General features: G+C 44.1%; 1 long non-coding RNA gene across 1 annotated transcript in view; it reads left to right on the top strand.

Annotated features, from left to right (window-relative positions):
- Window positions 1–23,781, top strand: part of LOC138772322 (uncharacterized) — a 62,639-nt gene that overhangs the window by 12,634 nt on the left and 26,224 nt on the right. The window contains exon 2 of the long non-coding RNA XR_011359745.1: window positions 20,383–20,441. This is a non-coding gene — a long non-coding RNA (uncharacterized lncRNA). The remainder of the gene's footprint in view (window positions 1–20,382; window positions 20,442–23,781) is intronic.

The raw sequence follows: 23,781 nt of genomic DNA, 5'->3' as shown, positions 1-23,781 counted from the left end.
CAGAAACACAATCTGCTCAAAGGAAGGTCAGTTTTGTAGCTTCTGTAACAAGCTAGACTGTTTTCAGATGTGTGAACATGATTGCACAAGGGTTTTCTAATCATCAATTAGCCTTCTGAGCCAATGAGCAAACACATTGTACTATTAGAACACTGGAGTGATAGTTGCTGGAAATGGGCCTCTATACACCATGTAGATATTGCACCAAAACCAGACATTTGCAGCTAGAATAGTCATTTACCACATTAGCAATGTATAGAGTGGATTTCTTTAAAGTTAGGACTAGTTTAAAGTTATTTTCATTGAAAAGTACAGTGCTTTTCCTTCACAAATAAGGACATTTCAATGTGACCCCAAACTTTTGAACAGTAGTGTATATTCTTAGCAGAGACTGGTTACACATGGTGACTGGGTACTATTCTTTTTAATATGGTTGTAAGAGACATAGGAGATGGTTTGGTGAGTAAGGATAGTGACATAGGAGAGGGTTTGGTGAGTAAGGATAGTGACATAGGAGAAGGGTTGGTAGGTAAGGATAGTGACATAGGAGAAGGGTTGGTGGGTAAGGATAGTGACAGAAGGTTTGGTAGGTAAGAATAGTAATATAGAAGAAGGTTTGGTAGGCAAGGATAGTGACATAGGAGAAGGTTTGGTAGGTATGGATAGTGACATAGGAGAAGGTTTGGTAGGTAAGGATAGTGACATAGGAGAAGGTTTGGTAGGTAAGGATAGTGACATAGGAGAAGGTTTGGTAGGTAAGGATAGTGACATAGGAGAAGGTTTGGTAGGTAAGGATAGTGACATAGGAGAAGGGTTGGTGGGTAAAGATAGTAACATAGTAGAAGGTTTGGTAGGTAAGGATAGTGACATAGTAGAAGGTTTGGTAGGTAAGGATAGTGACATAGGAGAAGGGTTGGTAGGTAAGGATAGTGATATAGGAGAAGGTTTGGTAGGTAAGGATAGTGATATAGGAGAAGGTTTGGTAGGTAAGGATAGTGACATAGGAGAAGGGTTGGTGGGTAAGGATAGTGACATAGGAGAAGGGTTGGTAGGTAAGGATAGTGACATAGGAGAAGGTTTGGTGGGTAAGGATAGTGACATAGGAGAAGGGTTGGTGGGTAAGGATAGTGACATAGGAGAAGGGTTGGTAGGTAAGGATAGTGACATAGGAGAAGGGTTGGTAGGTAAGGATAGTGACATAGGAGAAGGTTTGGTAGGTAAGGATAGTGACATAGGAGAAGGTTTGGTAGGTAAGGATAGTGACATAGGAGAAGGGTTGGTAGGTAAGGATAGTGACATAGGAGAAGGGTTGGTAGGTAAGGATAGTGACATAGGAGAAGGGTTGGTGGGTAAGGATAGTGACATATTAGAAGGGTTGGTGGGTAAGGATAGTGACATAGGAGAAGGGTTGGTAGGTAAGGATAGTGACATAGGAGAAGGTTTGGTAGGTAAGGATAGTGACATAGGAGAAGGTTTGGTAGGTAAGGATAGTAACATAGGAGAAGGTGTGGTAGGTAAGGATAGTGACATAGGAGAAGGTTTGGTAGGTAAGGATAGTGACATAGGAGAAGGTTTGGTAGGTAAGGATAGTGACATAGGAGAAGGTTTGGTAGGTAAGGATAGTAACATAGGAGAAGGTGTGGTAGGTAAGGATAGTGACATAGGAGAAGGTTTGGTAGGTAAGGATAGTGACATAGGAGAAGCTTTGGTAGGTAAGGATAGTGATATAGGAGAAGGTTTGGTAGGTAAGGATAGTGACATAGGAGAAGGTTTGGTAGGTAAGGATAGTGACATAGGAGAAGGTTTGGTAGGTAAGGATAGTGATATAGGAGAAGGTTTGGTAGGTAAGGATAGTGATATGGGAGAAAGTTTGGTAGGTAAGGATAGTGATATAGGAGAAGGTTTAGTAGGTAAGGATAGTGATATAGGAGAAGGTTTAGTAGGTAAGGATAGTGACAGAGAAGGTTCATCCTCTCAAAAGAAAAATAGCATATGCACAAAAAATGGTAGCACATCATGAAAATCTTTATTATAACACTTACATAGATACAAAATACCACATAAATAAGTGAATGTACAGGAGTAGTAAAATGAGGGAGACAACACCCCAAATACTGTTCTACATTAAAAACACTAAAATGTCACCATAAGTCCTGCTGGGGTTCCAGCCGGGACTAATCTACTACTCTGACTCTGGACCGTATGTAAAATAACAAAAATCCAACATCTCCCTAGACAGAGACCCGGTAAAACAAAATATAACTACAAAAAAATGTAGAATAGAAAAAAAATTGGAAAAGATCACCATATACAGTCCAACAGAATGAGAGTCAGATGGGATAAGAAATCACCCCACGCGTTCCGCCGTCTAGCGGCTTCCTCAGGGCTTCCCATTTTAGTGTTTTTAATGTAGAGCAGTATTTGGGGTGTTGTCTCCCTCATTTTACTCCTCCTGTACATTCATTTATTTATGTGGTATTTTGTATCTAGGTCAGTGTTATAATAAAGATTTTCGTGATGTGCTACCATTTTTTGTGCATATGCTGTTTTTCTTTTGAGAGGATGATGTACTACTTATATGCATTGGTTTAGCACTCCATGATTATTAGTGGTACCCACTAGCTTTGAGAAGGTTCGTCTGTTGCCGATGACACAATAGGGTTGAAATTCCTGGAGGTGTTAGTAATATGGAAAATAATTTAGTGGTATTAGATATGTGGTCCAAACAATCGAAACTGCAGTTCGATGTTTCCAAATGTAAAATAATACACTTGAGGAGGAGGAATCCTCTACCCAAGTATCATATTGGCTGTTCTGTATTGGAAAAGACTTCAGTAGAGAAGGATTTAGGGATAATGTTTTCTGACACCTCACAATGAGTCACCAGTGCAACCAGGTAGTAGGAAAGCTTATTGTGTGCTGAGCTGTATATACAGTGATCCTTCAACTTACAATGGCCTCAAGATACAATATTTTCAACATATAATGTTCCTTTTTGGACCATCGTAACTTGAGACCAGACTCAACATATAATTCTACAGTTCAGATCTGTGGAACATGTAAAAAAAAAAAATTGCTGATTGACCAATGAAAGTGGCTATTTTACTGGTAAAATCCCAGTATTAGTGAAGTGCAAGCACTGGTTGTCTGGTATCTCCTTTCTACAGTAGTGTGATACATGTCCTCTTTACCAGTGCCAGGATGAGTTGCCCCTTTGAAGCAGCTTTGTTTTATTTTTCTAGGACCCTGTGTGATCTGTTTAAAACCCTGAAAATGCTCCAGTCGTCTACATAGAAAGTAATTTAGAGTCTCTTTCTGACTGTTGCATGTAAGGACTTGATGTATCCATATTAGTTAGCTACTTATTTTCCTTTAAATTTTTCTTTTAAAAAAAAAAACAATTTGTGGGAGATTTATAACCAGTTACCTTCTTTCCATAGAGTTTTGTTCTCCACATACAATTGTTTAAGCATACAATGGTCGTCCTGGAACCAATTAATATTGTATGTTGAGGGAACACTGTGTAATGGTGTGCTGGGCTGTATATATGATGGTATGCTGGGCTGTATGTATATGTATCATGCTGGCCTGTATATATAATGATATGCTGGGACCCACATACAAGGTGGTACCTTGGTTTAAGAGTAACTTGGATTGAAAGCGCTTTGCAAGAAGAGCTCACAGTTTTTCAAAATTGTAACTTGGTTTAAGAGCTCCCTATACTGGGTGGGAGGGGAAGAAGAGGGAGAGGGCATGGTCTGCATAGTGTAGGCTATAGGACTCTACTCTGACTTAGGAAGTCTCCCTCACCTTTAAAATTATAGCAGATCCACTTCAGGCTGGGGCTTGCATCAGGGGACAGGACTGAAGAGGTAATATCACCATAGCTGTAACCCCTGTCTCCCTGGACAGAGAGTGCTTCTATACTGTGCTCACCCTATACCCTGCTCATTCCTTCCTGCAGTCTCTGTCATCCCTTGTGTTTCCCATCCTCTCTATTCCTGCTATAATGTGCCTGCACTCACGCTCAGCTATACACCCTGCTGCTATAATCTGTCTGCACTCACACTCAGCTATACACCCTGCTGCTATAATGTGCCTGCACTCACACTCAGCTATATACACTGCTGTATAGAAAAGTTTCTGTCACTGTCCTTTGCACTGATTGGTCCAGGCTGAACACACACTCGTTCCCCATTGCTGTCATGTGACCACACAGACCTCTGACAGCAGCCCTGCTTCTCTATTCTAGCCTGTTGTACTACCCCCCCCAATCCAACTTTCTAAATGTTTGTTTTACCTGTTATTCAGAATAAAAAAAATCATTATGCAAATCAGCAATATACACTTACAACAGGAAATGCTTATAAAGTGCTTTTTTTCCCTGCACTTACTACTGCATCAAGGCTTCACTGCATTGATAGCATGGTGATGTCACAACCTGACTCCCAGAGCTGCTGGAGAGGATGATGGCAGGGGGACAATGAGGGACACAGGGCACTGTAGGGACACTGAGCATCCCCCTGCCATCATCCTCTCCAGCAGCCACAGCCCACACAGCTCTGGGAGTCAGGTCGTGACATCACCATGTTATCCAGGAAGTGACATCACCATGTTATCCAGGAAGTGAAGCCTTGATGCAGTAGTAAGTGCAGGGAAAAAACATTTTATGTGCATTTCCCGTAATAAGTTTATATTGGCGATTTGTATAACTTTTGGAGGGCAATACATACTTTAATGAAAATTTTCGCTGGACTTCTCCTTAATTTGCTTTGGTTTTTAAGAGTGATTTGGATTACAAGCACAGTCCCGGAACGAATTATACTTGTAATTCAAGGCACCACTATATGTATATTAGTATATAGGGCTGTATACAGTGGTCCCCCAACATATGATATTAATTGGTTCCAGGACAACCATTGTATGTTGAGACCAAAATTCTATGGAGTACAGGACATGTAGTGTCACACTATACTGTGGAGAATCACTACTAGACAGCCAACCAGTGCATGCATTTCAGTTATACTGGGGTTTTATCAGTAAAATTCCATTTTTCATTGGTTGATCATCTAGTTATTCACGTGTGCCGCAAATCCTGACTGTGCATAGCATTGTATGTTGAGTCTGGTCTCAAGTAACAATGGTCCAGAAAGGACCATTGTTGAAAATATTTGACGTTTCAAGTCCGCTCAGCCAGTCAGTGAGCCCGCCTCCGTCACTGACTGGCTGAGCGGACTTGAAACGTCACGTCTCGAGCCTGCGTCAGAGACCAGGAAGCGTCCGGGCAGCGGGGACCGGAGCGCCGCGATACAGGACCCGCCGCTGGAACCGGGGAGGTGAGTGGACGTTGTTGCTATCAGCCACCTCCCAGGCCAGATCTGAAAAAAGCTCATCCAGGATGGCACATTAAAGCGAGCTGTGGCAAGAAGGTTTGCTGTGTCTGTCAGTGTCCAGAGGCTGGAGGTGCTACCAGGAGACAGGCCAGTACACCAGGAGGCTGTAGGAGGGCAACAACCCAGCAGCAGGACAGCTCTACCTCCGCCTTTGTGCAAGGAGGAACAGGAGGAGCACTGCCAGAGCCCTGCAAAATGACCTCCAGCAGCCACAAATGTGCATGTGTCTGCACAAACGGATAGAAACCTTCTCCATGAGGATGGTATAAGGGCCCAAAGTCCACAGATGGGAAGGACGCAGGGCACTTTTGCCAGAGAACACCAGGATTGTCAAATTCGCCACTGGCGCCCTGTGCTCTACACAGATGAGAGCAGGTGCACACTCTTCTACGAAAAGGTCAGTCATAGACTGGATTTGGGGGAGGCTGTGGATGTTGTGTATCTGGACTTTTCAAAGGCATTTGATACTGTTCCGCATGAAAGGTTGGTCTACAAAATGAGGATGCTGAGAATAAATGGCCCCCTTCCCCGTGTTCCCCCCACCCTGTGTTTGTTGTCGACTCTGAGCGCCATCTTGTGTCGACGACGTCCTCTTCGGGAGGCCGGCCGAACCGCTCCAGCCGTCCCTCATGCCGGCCCCCCTCTGCCGCGTCATCAGCTGCTCAGCCGCGATTGGCTGAGCATAACTGACGCGGCAGAGGGGGGCCGGCATGAGGAACGGCTGGAGCAGTTCGGCCGGCCTCCCAAAGATGACGTCGTCGACACAAGATGGGGGCCGGGGTCGACAGCGAACACGTAAATATAATGCACCAACACTTCCGGGGTTGGGGGAACACGGGGAAGGGGCCATTCACTTAACTAACACACATTACACTTTGTAATGTGTGTTATTTAGTGAATAAAAGTTAAACGCCGCACTACCCCTTTAATGATCTTGTTGAGGGGCTACAGAGCAGAATCTCCATTTTTGCAGATGATACTAAACTGGGTAAAGTTATCAGCACAGAGGATGATAATATATTACAGAGGGATTTGGAGAAGCTGGAGGCTTGGGCGGTGAAATGGCAAATGAAGTTTAATGTGGATAAATGTAAGGTTATGCATTTGGGCCGTAGAAATAATAAGTACAGTTATGTGCTAAATAATAAAACACTGGGTAAAATTGCTTCCAAAAAGGACCTGGGGGTATTGGTGGACAGTAAACTCAACTTTAGTGATCAGTGCCAGGCAGCAGCTGCCAAGGCTAATAAAATAATGGGATGCATCCAAAGAGGTATAGATGCTAAAGATGAGAGCATAGTTTTGCCTCTTTATAAATCACTGGTCAGACCACACATGGATCATACTGGATACAGCACCGGGCACTGATATATAAGAAGGACACAGCTGAACTGGAGCGAGCAGAGGAGGGCAACAAAGGTCATTAAGGGAATGGGTGGGTTACAGGACCAGGACAGGTTATCAAGCTTGGGGTTATTTACGCTAGAAAAAAGACGTCTTAGGGGCGATCTGATCACAACGTACAAATATATGAATGGACAGCACAGAGATCTTTGTAGTGGTCTCCTTACTCCTAGGTCTGTAACCATGACAAGGGGGTGTCCTCTACGTCTAGAGAAAAGAAGATTTCACCATCAGCATCGACGCGGGTTCTTTACTGTACGAGCGGTAAGACTGTGGAACTCTCTGCCACATGATGTTGTCATGGCCGATTCATTAAATAAGTTCAAGGGAAGCTTGGATGCTTTTCTTAAACAATATAATGTTACAAGTAATGGGCATTAGATTTTTGGTGATACGTTCATCCGGGTATTATTCTGGTTCTCATTGGTGTTGGGTTCTCATTGGTGAGGAGAGTGTCGTCTGCCTCGTGGGGGTTTTTGCCTTCCCCCTAGATTGACATAGTGGGGCGGGGGTGTCGAGCTCGGGCCCTCTGGCTGTTTCGGAGCTGAGGTTCCCGTCGTGCTTGGACGGCCAGGGCTTAGCGTTGGCTGTCCGGGCGTGGTGGGAGTTGTGGTTTTGGGGCGGCTGGGGGGCCTGGGTTTCACACGTCTGAAGTAGGGTTTCCCTAGGTTGGACCTAATAGACTCTTGTCTTCTTTCAACCTTGTTAACTATGTTACTGTTACTGAACACATGTGACAGACATGACAGAGTCTGGAAACGCTGTAGAGAGTGATCTGCTGCTTCCAACATCCTTGAGCATGACCGCTTTGGCAGTAGGTCAGCAATGGTGTGGGGTGACATTTCTTTAGAGGGCCGCACAGAGCTCGCCAGAGGTAGCTGGACTGTCATAAGGTACCGAGATGAGATTCTCAGACCCCTTATGAGACCATATTCCGCGATCAGTTCTGGGTTCCTCCAAATGCAGGACAATGCTAGACCTCATGTGGCTGGAGTGTGTCAGCAGTTCCTGGAAGGTATTGATAGAGGGGCCAAAAGACTTCTACAAAAATGGTGTAGGGTGTGAAATATAAAACATATCAGGAAAGACTTAAAGGGGTATACCAGGCAAAGGGTGTGTTTTACTGTATGGCTGGAAATGGGCTGTTTTAACATATTAATGTAAACTTAACTTCCTGGCTCCAGTGCTGGTGCCACAGTTCTTCCACTCCATCCTTTTTTCGGCTGCTTCTTGGTGTAGGGGCCATGACGTTGCAGGCCTGCTTGGCCAATCAGCAGCTGCAGTTGAGATCCGCCTCCAGAACTTGGAAGCAACCGAACAGAGGACGGAGTAACGCGATTGCAGTGGCATTGGAGTCAGGGAGTTAAATTTATGTTACAACAGCCCACCTCCAGCCATATAGTAAACAACACCCCACACCCGGAATACACCTTTTAGGATCTAAATCTATATAGTTTGGAGGAAAGAAGAGAAAAGGGGGACATGATGGAAACCTTTATATATGTTACAGGAGGAAGAAGGGAAAGAGGGACATGATGGAAACCTTTATATATGTTACAGGAGGGAGGAAGGGAAAGGGAGGACATGGTGGAAATCTTTATATATGTTACAGGAGGAAGAAGGGAAAGGGGGACATGATGGAAACCTTTATATATGCTACAGGAGGAAGAAGGAAAAGGGGGGACATGATGGAAACCTTTATATATGTTACAGGAGGAAGAAGGGAAAAGGAAGACATGATGGAAACCTATATACATGTTACAGGAGGCAAGAAGGGAAAGGGGGGACATGATGGAAACCTTCATGTTACAGGAGGGAATATGGGAAAGGGAGGATATTATGGAAACCTTTTATATATGTTACAGGAGGAAGAAGGGAAAGGGAGGACATGATGGAAACCTTTATATATGTTACAGGAGAAATGAAATAATATAAGGGCAGACTAGATGGGCTTTTCCTGCTGACAGTCTTCTACACTCTACACTACACTTTATTAGGTACACCTGTTCAACTGCACGTTACCACTTAATTTCTAATCAGCCAATCACATGGCAGCAACTCAGTGCATTTAGGCATGTAGACATGGTCAAGACAATCTCCTGCAGTTCAAACCGAGCATCAGTATGGGGAAGAAAGGTGATTTGAGTGACTTTGAACGTGGCATGGTTGTTGGTGCCAGAAGGGCTGGTCTGAGTATTTCAGAAACTGCTGATCTACTGGGATTTTCACGCACAACCATCTCTAGGGTTTACAGAGAATGGTCCGAAAAAGAAAAAACATCCAGTGAGCGGCAGTTCTGTGGGTGGAAATGCCTTGTTGATGCCAGAGGTCAGAGGAGAATGGGCAGACTGGTTCCAGCTGATAGAAAGGCAACAGTGACTCAAATAGCCAACCGTTACAACCAAGGTAGGCAGAAGAGCATCTCTGAACGCACAGTACGGCCAACTCTGAGGCAGATGGGCTACAGCAGCAGAAGACCACCCGTTACTAGCATGGTGTACCTAATAAAGTGGCCGGTGAGTGTATGTTTCTATATTAAAACATTCCTTACTCAGGTGATTGCCAGCAGTGAGCGGTCCCAGGTGTAGTGGTAAGGCAGTGACTGGTCTTGGTGGCGTTCATGGGTGAATTGTCATCCCTAGCATCCTATATGTCACTGCCATTAACACTGGGTTACCACCTGTGGGGTCCTGCAATGCTGAAGGAGCCTCCAACCTCCGTCATCCTGATCCTGAGACCCTCTAGCCCCCATCATCCTTATACAGAAACACTCCAGTCTCCATCATCTTCATCCTGAGACCCTCCAGCCCCAACCATTCTCATCCTGAGACCCTCTAGCCCCCATCATCCTTACTCTGAGACCATCCAGCCTCCATCATCCTCACTCTAAGACCATCCAACCACCATCATCTTCACCCTGAGACCCTCCAGCCCCCATCATCCTTATCCTGAGACCCCCCCAGCCTCCATCATCCTCACCTTGAGACCATCCAGGCCCCATCATCCTCACCCTGAGACCCTCCAGCTTCCACCATCCTCATCTCCTCTGATAACGGTATAAGATGTGAGGTATGATGAGTTCCTGTGTAAATGAGGACAGATGAGTCGCCCCTCACACCTCCTCTGTGTCTGGTATATTGGGGTTCACCTTATAACAAAGATGTTTGGGGAATCAGGTATTGTCTTGTGCACTGTGCTTTAGGGACTGTGGATCCTGTTGATCAACCAAAAACACCACAGAGACACCATCACATGTCTCGACGCTAGTGTATTCTAGGACATTGCCCCCTGGGAAATCAAATATGCAAAAGAACACTCCAGAGAGACCATGAGAGTCTCAACGTAATGAGCTAGCCAGACTCTCCAGTAAGGAACAACCATGCCAAGGAATGTCTCCAGTCAAGGAAACCACCCAAGCAAGGTATCCATCCACAGACAGCTGTTTCGGGGTATTTGCCCCTCATCAGTGTGGAGTAGTATTCTGGCTAGTTTGATTTCCCGGGGGGCAATGTCTCTGTGGTGTTTTTGGTTGATCTCCCAGAGGTCAACCAGCATCAACCCTTTGCATGCACTAACTAGCATTGCTCCCACTAGCCAGAATCCTACTCCACACTGATGAGGGGCAAATACCCCGAAACAGCTGTCTGTGGATGGATACCTTGCTTGGGTGGTTTCCTTGACTGGAGACATTCCCTGGCTTGGTTGTTCCTTCCCGGAGGAAGGTCTGGCTAGCTCACTACATTGAGACTATGATGGTGTCTCTGGAGTGTTCTTTTGCATATGCGATCTTGTATGAAGCCTACATTACTCTTCATACTGTATATAACTCTCCATGCTGTATATTACTCTCCATGCTGAATATATTACATTCCATCCCGTATATAACTCTCCATGCTGTATATTACATCCCATCCTGTATATTACTCTCCATCCCGTATATAACTCTCCATGCTGTATATTACATCCCATCCTGTATGTTACTCTCCATCCTGTATATAACTCTCCATGCTGTATATTACATCCCATCCTGTATGTTACTCTCCATCCTGTATATAACTCTCCATGCTGTATATTACATCCCATCCTGTATATTACTCTCCATCCCGTATATAACTCTCCATGCTGTATATTACATCCCATCCTGTATGTTACTCTCCATCCTGTATATAACTCTCCATGCTGTATATTACATCCCATCCTGTATATTACTCTCCATCCTGTATATAACTCTCCATGCTGTATATTACATCCCATCCTGTATGTTACTCTCCATCCTGTATATAACTCTCCATGCTGTATATTACATCCCATCCTGTATATTACTCTCCATCCTGTATATAACTCTCCATGCTGTATATTACATCCCATCCTGTATGTTACTCTCCATGCTGTATATTACATCCCATCCTGTATATTACTCTCCATCCCTTATATAACTCTCCATGCTATATATTACATCCTATCCTGTATATTACGCTCCATCCCATATATAACTCTCCATGCTGTATATTACATCCCATCCTGTATATTACTCTCCATCCCGTATATAACTCTCCATGCTGTATATTACATCCCATCCTGTATGTTACTCTCCATCCTGTATATAACTCTCCATGCTGTATATTACATCCCATCCTGTATGTTACTCTCCATGCTGTATATTACATCCCATCCTGTATATTACTCTCCATCCCTTATATAACTCTCCATGCTGTATATTACATCCCATCCTGTATGTTACTCTCCATGCTGTATATTACATCCCATCCTGTATATTACTCTCCATCCCTTATATAACTCTCCATGCTGTATATTACATCCCATCCTGTATGTTACTCTCCATGCTGTATATTACATCCCATCCTGTATATTACTCTCCATCCCTTATATAACTCTCCATGCTATATATTACATCCTATCCTGTATATTACACTCCATCCTGTACATTATGCTCCATGCTGTATATTATGCTCCATGCTATATATTACATCTTATCCTGTATATTACGTTCCATGCTACATATTACGCTCCATCCTGTATATTACGTTCCATGCTGCATATTATGCTCCATGCTGTATATTACATCCCATATTTTATAATATAATGAGTGATGGGAGGACACCTTTATTGTATTAGGGGGTATACCTGTCCCACGTCCCCTCAGGCACAGCGCCGTGTACACTCAGGGCGCCCGCACCGCCATGTACCTGTTCTCCCCACTTGCCTCCTTGGAGCTGAGCTCATACAATGAAGAATGGGAAGGGTTTGGGGGGGGGGGGGGGGGAGGCGTAATGAAGTCCCTGGATAGCATGAGCTTTCGATAAAACTCTGTCAAACAAGAGGCAGAATAAATCATGATCTGTTAGTGAGAAGCATTACGCGCACCATGCCATGTTACCCCACGGATTGATGTTCGAGGAGATGCCAGTTCCTGGAGTCTCGCAGCCACTCTGGAGCCGGAGCACATCTGGATTGCAGTAAAATTACCCAGAAGCAAGAAAGCAGTTGTATGCGGGGTCAGGAGTACAGAGGGGACTGCTGACAGGAGGCGCCACCCTCAGCCCACATGCATTTCCTTCTGTAAACACATGTGGCCAAAAGGCATCCGTGGTCACCTCACCCTCCAGAGCAGGCTTCCATAAAACAGCCAGGAGACGCTCCAGACAATGTCCCCATTATTGAGGCATTTCACAGGCCCACGCTCCACGCTTAGGGGAATGCTGCTGCCCCATTAAACCTCATGCACTTCTATTGCACTAGCCTTAACCCTTGTGATGCTGGGTTACCTGGTCACTGACCCCTGTAGTGGATAAGAAGCATAGGAAACTTACGTAGGAACCAATTTACATAGGAAACTTACGTAGGAACCTACAACAGAGGCTCTGATTCCAGCTCTGCAGGATATAATGCAGTCGTGTTATCCTGCTTAGGCCTGTACTAACACCATACAGTATATGGCTGGGTTCACACACTGTATACTTCAGGCAGTATTTGGTCCTCAAGTCAGGTCCTCATAGCAACCAAAACCAGGAGTGGATTGAAAACACAGAAAGGCTCTGTTCACACAATGTTGAAATTGAGTGGATGGCCGTCATATAACGGTAAATAACGGCCATTATTTCAAAATAACAGCAAAAATTTGCCATTAAATGATGGCCATCCACTCAATTACAACATTATGTGAACAGAGCCTTTCTGTGTTTTCAATCCACTCCTGGTTTTGGTTGCTATACAGCCTCACAAATACAGCCTCAAATATACATAGTGTGAGCCCAGCCTAAAGAGTATAATGCTGCCTGTACTAATCCTATACAGTATATAGAGTATAATGCTGCCTGTACTAATCCTATACAGTATATATAGAGTATAATGCTGCCTGTACTAATCCTATACAGTATATAGAGTATAATGCTGCCTGTACTAGCACCATACAGTATATAGAGAGTATAATACAGTTTATACTAATCCCATACAGTATATAGAGTATAATGCAGCTTGTACTAATCCCATACAGTATATAGAGTATAATGCAGCTTGTACTAATCCCATACAGTATATAGAGTATAATGCTGCCTGTACTAATCCTATACACTATATAGAGTATAATGCTGCCTGTACTAATCCTATACAGTATATATAGAGTATAATGCTGCCTGTACTAATCCTATACAGTATATAGAGTATAATGCTGCCTGTACTAGCACCATACAGTATATAGAGAGTATAATACAGCTTATACTAATCCCATACAGTATATAGAGTATAATACAGCTTATACTAATCCCATACAGTATATAGAGAGTATAATACAGTTTATACTAATCCCATACAGTATATAGAGTATAATGCTGCCTGTACTAATCCTATACAGTATATAGAGTATAATGCTGCCTGTACTAATCCTATACAGTATATATAGAGTATAATGCAGCTTGTACTAATCCCATACAGTATATAGAGTATAATGCAGCTTGTACTAATCCCATACAGTATATAGAGTATAATGCAGCTTGTACTAATCCCATACAGTATATAGAGTATAATGCTGCCTGTACTAATCCTATACAGTATATATAGAGTATAATGCTGCCTGTACTAATCCTATACAGTATATAGAGAGTATAATACAGTTTATACTAATCCCATACAGTATATAGAGTATAATGCAGCTTGTACTAATCCCATACAGTATATAGAGTATAATGCAGCTTGTACTTATCTCATACAGTATATAGAGTATAATGCTGCCTGTACTAATCCTATACAGTATATAGAGAGTATAATGCTGCCTGTACTAACACCATACAGTATATAGCGTATAATGTAGCTTGTACTAGTCTGAGTATATGTATGTACCCAGTGACCCCGCCAGCTGAATAGTGAGTGCAGCTCTGGATGACAATACTCTGTGGTCACACCTTCTCCTATATGTGCATTGTTTTGATATATTCCTCTCTGTAGATGGCAGCACTGGGGGGTTCTGGGTAATTCTCTCCATGTTATATTTAGTATGGTCTTTGGTCACATCAGTTGGTGATTACATCTCGTGCAGATAATCAGCGCCAGGACTGAACGCTACGGGAGAATAGAGAAGGGTCAATGAAATTAGTTTTAGGCGGCCTCTGATCCTTCTCTTAATTGTGACCAGGTGTAACCTGTATGTGAATCCTAAGCGACCGCCCCGAAGCCGCAGTCACTTCCTGCAGGAGCTGCACTCTCTTCTGCAGATTTCATGGATTGGCCTTAGTTCTGTCCTCAGGATGCGCTCAGTGTCTTCTGCGATATCAGGTCATCGGCCAGAGTGTCATAGAGCCGCTGCTTCACATGGCCCTGCAGTGACATGCCGCCTTCCTGTGGTCTGAATGCTCCTATAATCCTGCAATGCCAGTGGTTTGAGTATGGTGATCCAGGTGATGGCCGCCCTGTGTCTCTATGCTCCTACAGTCCTGTAATGCCGTTGCTGTGAGTACAGTGATCCCAGCGATGGCCGCCCTGTGTCTCTATGCTCCTATAGTCCTGTAATGCCGGCGGTATAAGTACGTTGATCCCAGCGATGGCCGCCCTGTGTCTCTATGTTCCTATAGTCCTGTAATGCCGGTGCTGTGAGTATGGTGATCCCGGTTATGTCCGCCCTGTGTCTCTATGCTCCTATACTCCTGTAATGTTGGCGGTATGAGTACGGTGATGGCTGCCCTGTGGTCTGGATGCTCCTATAGTCCTGTAATGCTGGTGGTTTGAGCATGGTGATCCCGGTGATGGCTGTCCTGTGTCTCTATGCTCCTACAGTCCTGTAATGCCGGTGCTGTGAGTATGGTGATCCAAGTGATGGCTGCCCTGTTTCTATGCTCCTATGGTCCTGTAATACTGGTGCTGTGAGTATGGCGATCCAGGTGATGGCCTCCCTGTGTCTATAATTATAATAATAATGCTTTTATTTGTATAGCGCACACAGATTCCACAGCACTTTACATAGTTTTTTGCCGGTGCTGTGTGTATGGTGATCCTGGTGATGGCCGCCCTGTGTCTCTGCTCCTATAGTCCTGTAATGTTGGCGGTATGAGTACGGTGATGGCCGCCCTGTGTCTCTGCTCCTATAGTCCTGTAATGTTGGCGGTATGAGTACGGTAATGGCTGCCCTGTGTCTCTATGCTCCTACGGTCCTGTAATGCCAGTGCTGTGAGTATGGTGATCCCAGTGATGGCCGCCCTGTGTCTCTATGCTCCTATAGTCCTGTAATGTTGGCGGTATGAGTACGGTGAGGGCCGCCCTGTGTCTCTATGCTCCTATAGTCCTGTAATGTTGGCGGTATGAGTACGGTGATGGCCGCCCTGTGTCTGTATGCTCCTATACCCCTGTAATGTTGGCGGTATGAGTACGGCGAAGTACGTCGATGGCTGCCCTGTGTCTCTATGCTCCTATAGTCCTGTAATGTTGGCGGTATGAGTACGGCGATGGCTGCCCTTTGTCTCTATGCTCCTACGGTCCTGTAATGCCAGTGCTGTGAGTATGGTGATCCAGGTGATGGCCGCCCTGTGTCTATACTCCTATGGTCCTGTGACTAGTGCTGTGAGTATGGTGATCCCGGTGATGGCCGCCCTGTGTCTCTATGCTCCTACAGTCCTGTAATGCTGGTGGTATGAGTACGGTGATCCCGATGATGGGCGCCCTGTGGTCTGGACTGCGTCCTGGTGGATTATTGGGGAATGGCTGAGCACTGCTGATTCCTTTCTCCTGCGTCACTGATGGCACTCGGGTATTTTTAGTAGCTGTCTATTATTCCAGGTTAGGACACAAACCCCAGCAATTCCTAATTACAGTGTGTGCTGATCCCGTGCAGACAGCGCTGTAGCATTACGTCCTTTAGAGCTGGCAGCATAGAGCCATGACTGATGTCTCTGGAGCCGCTCCATCACACGTCCATACTCCAGTCACATCTAGAGCTGCAGCAGGACACAGATATAACACGTACACATCACCTTCTGCCTGGCGCTGCTAGGAGTTGTAGATGTATAATCAGTCATCTTGCAGCGCCCTCTTCCCATACACAAATGTTCATATCAGTTGGCTCTCCCCAAGAACAGAATAGATCTTCTGCTGTGACCTGTAAGGGGTATAGAACGCTGAGGCCCAGGACTGTCCTGAGCTCTCCAGTCTAAAATGATAAGTGTTCTTAGAGAGGATCTGTGCAGGTATGTGTGATGTATTGTTCTCCATCCTGAGGGGTTGGGGAGCACTGGTGTATTGTCTCCATTCACCCCAAATATCACTACTAGAGATGAGCGAGTAGTGAAATATTTGAAAGCTCAAAATTCGATTCAAACAGACCACAATGTTAGACTATTTTGAACTCCATTAAAGTTGATGGGAGAAAAATGCTTGTTTCTATGTAACCTCCAAGTGGTCCACAATGACACCTCAGAAATTGATGCACACACCTGGGATGCAACTGGGACAGCAGGGGAAGCATGCCTTGGTGTATCTAAGAAAGGATATGCAAAGTAGCTCTCACACCTCTTAAGCACTGACGAGGGGCAAAAACCCTGAAATAGCTATCTGCAGATGGGAAATCTTTCCTTTTGGAAAGATAGTTTGGCTTGGCATAAAATCCCCAGTCAATGTTCTAAGGCTCCTTGACTGAGTGAGACTTGACTTGCAGGGACATCTCTTTGCTTAAGAGGTGTGAGAGCTACTTTGCATATCCTTTCTTCCCAGAATTCTCAGTGGAGCAGCAATGGTCTGTAAGGGTACTATTACACCAACAGATCTGACGAAAGATTATCTGCCAAAGATTTGAAGCCAAAACAAGGAACAGACTATAAACAGAGATCAGGTCATAAAGGAAAGACTGGATTTCTCCTCTTTTCAAATCCACTCCTGGGTTTGGCTTCAAATCTTTGGCAGATAATCTTTCGTCAGATCTGTTGGTGTAATAGTACCCTTAGTCTCCACACGTCCTTGTGACGAGCTCTCCTTAAGGAGAGTAACTACCCCTTTGACCCTTGGTGTATCTAATGCACCAAAGTCGCAGTATTACGCAACTATCACAGCCTCTCAACTATACACTCCAAACACAATATATGGCGACAGGTGCCAGGTGTTCTACTGCTTTCAATAAGGTGCAGAGAGCAGACAAACCTGCGACAATTACTAACTAGGGCAAAATAGTGAGACATAAGTCTATGCAAGATAATTATAAGCTGCGCGTTTGCCTGTCTGTGTCACTATCTGATATGCTATGCACTCCTGCCTACAGTCTTCTAAAATCCTCACTGTCCCTACTCCAAAATCTTTCCACTCAACTATCTGCAACACATACACTGAAGGAGGAAGGGTAGACTGCAGCCTAGTCTTCACAGTGAGCAGCAACTGCTTTTGCCTGTCTGTAAGAATAAGCTGATGTGCTGGTAGCCAGTTGATTCGCTGATTATCTGCAGATATATGCTGTGCTGTATATAGTTGTAGCCCTAAGAAGGGCTTTTGGGTCCCTTCTGCCTACAATCAGCTAAATCCTCATTGTCCCTGCTCCAATCTCTCTCCCTGACTACCGTCAAGATGGTCTCTGATGACGAGTAGGAAAAGCCAAGTTCTTATACTCTGGGGGTTACATGAGTAAGCCAGCCAATGTATGTAGATGCCATTCCTGCGATGCCAGCGTTCTCCTAGTGCCTGTCACCCCCACATGGTTATTGGTTAAAAAAGGGCGCCAGGCAAGGTGGGAGGAGAAACAAATTTTTACTGTGTTTTCGGGTTGGGTGCTCATTCCAAAACGAGTATTTAGAATAGTATTCGATCAAATAGCTACTCAATCATCTCTAATCACTACATGAAGAGGTTTCATAACTCTGGCCCTTCTATGGATTATGTAATGACTACTAGGCTATATATCAGATACGGGAGAACGTGCCACACGGTATCAGACGTGTCAAGCTGGATTAGTATAGATTTCCATTCTTCTGTATATTCCAATGGGCAAAGTTCCTGTTCTTGTCATAAAGGGGGGAGAATTATTTTCCAGTCACTTTGATACTGGTGAAATTTCCACTTGAGTCCTGGAATAGAATGAGAAGCTCTGGAGAGAATAGTGTTAACACATTGTGCACGTTACTGCGGGATTGTGAGCACCATGAACTCAGTTCATTGCACTTGACTTGCTGTATTGTACAGTGGGGAAAATAAGTATGTGATCCGCTGCCGATCACCTACACAGAATGGAGAGATATATACACACTCATACAGGGGGATAATAAGTATATAATACACTGCTGTATACCTACACAGAATGGAGATATATATACACACTCATACAGGAGGATAATAAGTATATAATACACTGCTGTATACCTACACAGAATGGAGAGATATATACACACTCATACAGGAGGGGGATAATAAGTATATAATACACTGCTGTATACCTACACAGAATGGAGATATATATACACACACTCATACAGGAGGATAATACGTATATAATACACTACTGTATACCTACACAGAATGGGGATATATATATAAACACACTCATACAGGGGGATAATAAGTATATAATACACTGCTGAATACCTACACAGAATGGAAATATATACACACTCATACAGGGGGATAATAAGTATATAACACACTGCTGTATACCTACACAGAATGGAGATATATACACACTCATACAGGGGGGATAATAAGTATATAATACACTGCTGTATACCTACACAGAATGGAGATATATATACACACACTCATACAGGAGGATAATACGTATATAATACACTACTGTATACCTACACAGAATGGGGATATATATATATACACACACACACACTCATACAGGGGGATAATAAGTATATAATACACTGCTGTATACCTACACAGAATGGAGATATATACACACTCATACAGGGGGATAATAAGTATATAACACACTGCTGTATACCTACACAGAATGGAGAGATATATACACACTGATACAGGGGGATAATAAGTATATAATACACTGCTGTATACCTACACAGAATGGGGATATATACACACTCATACAGGAGGGGATAATAAGTATATAATACACTGCTGTATAACTACACAGAATGGAGATATATACACACTCATACAGGAGGATAATAAGTATATACCTGTAGGATCATCATATATAAGATGGCAATCTCTACAGGTATATACTATATTATATATGATGGGGTTACCCCTTTATCCTGAGCCCTACAGGTATATAGGTATATATATATTATATATATAATTATACAGTGGTACCTCTGTTTAAGAGTAACTTGGATTTTGGTGTAACAGCTCACAGTTTTTCGAAATTGTGACTTGGTGTAAGAGCATTGCTTTGGTGTAAGAGCTCCCTGTACTGGGTGGGAGGGGGAGTGGGGGAGGGGCATGGTCTGTATAGCGGGGCCTACAGCCCTGTACTCTGACCCAGGAAGTCTCCCTCACCTTCCAAATCATAGCAGATTCAGTTCAGGCTGGGGCTTACATCAGGGGACAGGACTGTGGAGGTAATATCTGCATAGCTGTAACCCCTCTCTCCCCAGATAGAGAGCGCTGCATGTATGTGCCCACATCTGCCCTGCTCATTCCTTCCTGCTCCCTGCAGTCTCTGTCCGCCCTTGTGTTTCCCATCCTCTCCATTACTGTACAGTAACTTATAATATCACAGATTCTGCTGCTTCTCATTGTTTCATCTGTTTTATGTGTTATTCAGAATAATAATCAGTATATTTGGGGTGCGGAACCAATTGTCTGCATTTTAATAATTTCTTATGGGAAAATTTGCTTTGGTTTAAGAGTGGATTTGGATTACAAGCGCCGTCCCAGAACGGATTATACTCGTAATCCAAGGCACCACTGTATATTATATATGATGGGAATCCTTCTTATCCTGATCCCTACAGGTATATACTATATTATATATGATGGATATCCCCCTTTATCCTGATCCCTACAGGTATATATACTATGTTATATATGATGGGAATCCCCCTGTAATGTTTCTTGGTTGGTGCTGAATGTTTTGCACTGTACACATTCTGTAAACTGTTGGTGACTGATCCTAATGATTAGTATTGTATTGCAGGTATTTTACGCCTTAGTATTTGTGACGTTATGGAAGAAAACAGCAGCAGTATATACCAGGTAGGATTTTTGACTTCATGATTTACTGCTATTATCCTCTGTCCCACCTGTGTGGTTCTCAGCAGTCATACCAGATGTGTCCTTCAGGGGGCAGGGTGGAGACACCACAGTGCTCAGGAATGAACAGGGAGTAATGGAAGCTGAGACATGTGCTGCTGGTGCACAGTGCGTCCCCTGCACCTGCTGTGTATCCCCAGACGCTTTATCCAGAGCAGCACTGCTCAGGGTTATATGGAAGGGTACATAGTACATCAGTGTTCTATCTGCCTGTAGATCCTGGCAGCGGTCCCCGTAGGGTCCAGCCTCGCATGTACGCCTGCCCCTGGTATAATACAGCCATTACATGTATAGTTATGTAGTACATCAGTGTTTTATCTGCCTAAAGATCCTGGCAGCGGTCCCTGTAGGGTCCGGCCTCACCTGCCTACCTGCCCCTGGTATAATGCAGCCATTACATGTATAGTTATGTAGTGCATCAGTGTTCTGTTTGCCTGTAGATCCTGGCAGCGGTCCCCGTAGGGTCCAGCCTCGCATGTACGCCTGCCCCTGGTATAATGCAGCCATTACATGTATGGTTACATACACGGTCTCATCGGTCACACGGTGTGGTCTCATCCGTGGTTCATCCTGGGGCTCTGCTTTCCTCATGTCCCAACAGGCATGTATGTCTCTGTGCTACTCTCCTATTGCTCTGCCTGCGTTGCTGCCCTTTAGAGAATGTTTTGTTCTGTCTTGTATTTTATTGCATTCGGGAGTCCATTTGTTCATATATAAAGAAACAAAACTTCATCTGTAGTTATAATATGTTATTTGTGAACCAGAAGGCTCAGGATGAACAGCCAAGGTCATTGGAGTCCATGTGACTATACATAAATCTGTATAAGTGCTGTATTAGTCTGTACTGTAGTTGTAATATGCTTGTTATGAACCTGAAGCCTCAGGATGAACAAAACCAAGGTAAGTGGAGTCATACATAAGGGTTATGTTCGCACACATTAGAGTTTCAGTGCAGTAACGCAACTGAGGACGGCTGGACAGCATATACACGATGCAGTAACACAATGGAGGACGGCTGGACAGCATATACATGATGCAGTAACACACTGGAGGACTGCAGGATAGCATATACATGATGCAGTAACACACTGGAGGACTGCAGGACAGCATATACACGATGCAGTAACACAATGGACGACGGCAGGACAACATATACATGATGCAGTAACACACTGGAGGACTGCAGGACAGCATATACACGATGCAGTAACACACTGGAGGACGGCAGGACAGCATATACACGATGCAGTAACACAATGGATGACGGCTGGACAGCATATACATGATGCAGTAACACAATGGATGACGGCTGGACAGCATATACACGATGCAGTAACGCAATGAAAATGCATGTGTGAACACAGCCTAAGGACCCTATCACGCGGTACAATTATTGTGCGAAAAATTGTTATATCATTCGAATTTATGTGATAATCGTCCTGTGTAATTGCAGGCAACTATCGGAAAATCGTTTGTGTGGTTGATTTAGATCTGACCCTAAAATCGTTAATAGTTCGCTGTAATTCTGCATTTGTTCACCATTCAGTGCAATTCCACATAGTTCTTTTATTTGCTGGGATCAGATGGAGTAAGCAATCGTAGTAATGATCGTAACTAACGACTATCGTTCTGTGTAATATGGTAAATAATTACAGGTTAACGATAAACAATCTCGTTTGCGATGGCTTATCGTTAAAAATCGATTAGTCGAATAGGACTAAGGGTACTATTACATGGAACGATAATCGGACGAATTGGCCCGATTCGGCTGATTATCGCTCCGTGTAATAAATGCAACGATAAATGCAGACGCTTTATCCAGAGCAGCACTGCTCAGGGTTATATGGAAGGGTACATAGTACATCAGTGTTCTATCTGCCTGTAGATCCTGGCAGCGGTCCCCGTAGGGTCCAGCCTCGCATGTACGCCTGCCCCTGGTATAATACAGCCATTACATGTATAGTTATGTAGTACATCAGTGTTTTATCTGCCTAAAGATCCTGGCAGCGGTCCCTGTAGGGTCCGGCCTCACCTGCCTACCTGCCCCTGGTATAATGCAGCCATTACATGTATAGTTATGTAGTGCATCAGTGTTCTGTTTGCCTGTAGATCCTGGCAGCGGTCCCTGTAGGGTCAGGCCTCACCTGCACGCCTGCCCCTGGTATAATGCAGCCATTACATGTATGGTTACATACACGGTCTCATCGGTCACACGGTGTGGTCTCATCCGTGGTTCATCCTGGGGCTCTGCTTTCCTCATGTCCCAACAGGCATGTATGTCTCTGTGCTACTCTCCTATTGCTCTGCCTGCGTTGCTGCCCTTTAGAGAATGTTTTGTTCTGTCTTGTATTTTATTGCATTCGGGAGTCCATTTGTTCATATATAAAGAAACAAAACTTCATCTGTAGTTATAATATGTTATTTGTGAACCAGAAGGCTCAGGATGAACAGCCAAGGTCATTGGAGTCCATGTGACTATACATAAATCTGTATAAGTGCTGTATTAGTCTGTACTGTAGTTGTAATATGCTTGTTATGAACCTGAAGCCTCAGGATGAACAAAACCAAGGTAAGTGGAGTCATACATAAGGGTTATGTTCGCACACATTAGAGTTTCAGTGCAGTAACGCAACTGAGGACGGCTGGACAGCATATACACGATGCAGTAACACAATGGAGGACGGCAGGACAGCATATACATGATGCAGTAACACTGGAGGACTGCAGGACAGCATATACATGATGCAGTAACACACTGGAGGACTGCAGGACAGCATATACACGATGCAGTAACACAATGGACGACGGCAGGACAACATATACATGATGCAGTAACACACTGGAGGACGGCAGAACAACATATACACGATGCAGTAACACACTGGAGGACGGCAGGACAGCATATACACGATGCAGTAACACAATGGATGACGGCTGGACAGCATATACACGATGCAGTAACGCAATGAAAATGCATGTGTGAACACAGCCTAAGGACCCTATCACGCGGTACAATTATTGTGCGAAAAATTGTTATATCATTCGAATTTATGTGATAATCGTCCTGTGTAATTGCAGGCAACTATCGGAAAATCGTTTGTGTGGTTGATTTAGATCTGACCCTAAAATCGTTAATAGTTCGCTGTAATTCTGCATTTGTTCACCATTCAGTGCAATTCCACATAGTTCTTTTATTTGCTGGGATCAGATGGAGTAAGCAATCGTAGTAATGATCGTAACTAACGACTATCGTTCTGTGTAATATGGTAAATAATTACAGGTT

The sequence above is a fragment of the Dendropsophus ebraccatus genome, chromosome 14, assembly GCF_027789765.1.
Source record: "Dendropsophus ebraccatus isolate aDenEbr1 chromosome 14, aDenEbr1.pat, whole genome shotgun sequence".
NCBI classification, from domain to species: Eukaryota; Metazoa; Chordata; class Amphibia; order Anura; family Hylidae; genus Dendropsophus; species Dendropsophus ebraccatus.
Note: the sequence above shows the minus strand (reverse complement) of the source record. Positions and strands in the feature narration are given on the sequence as shown.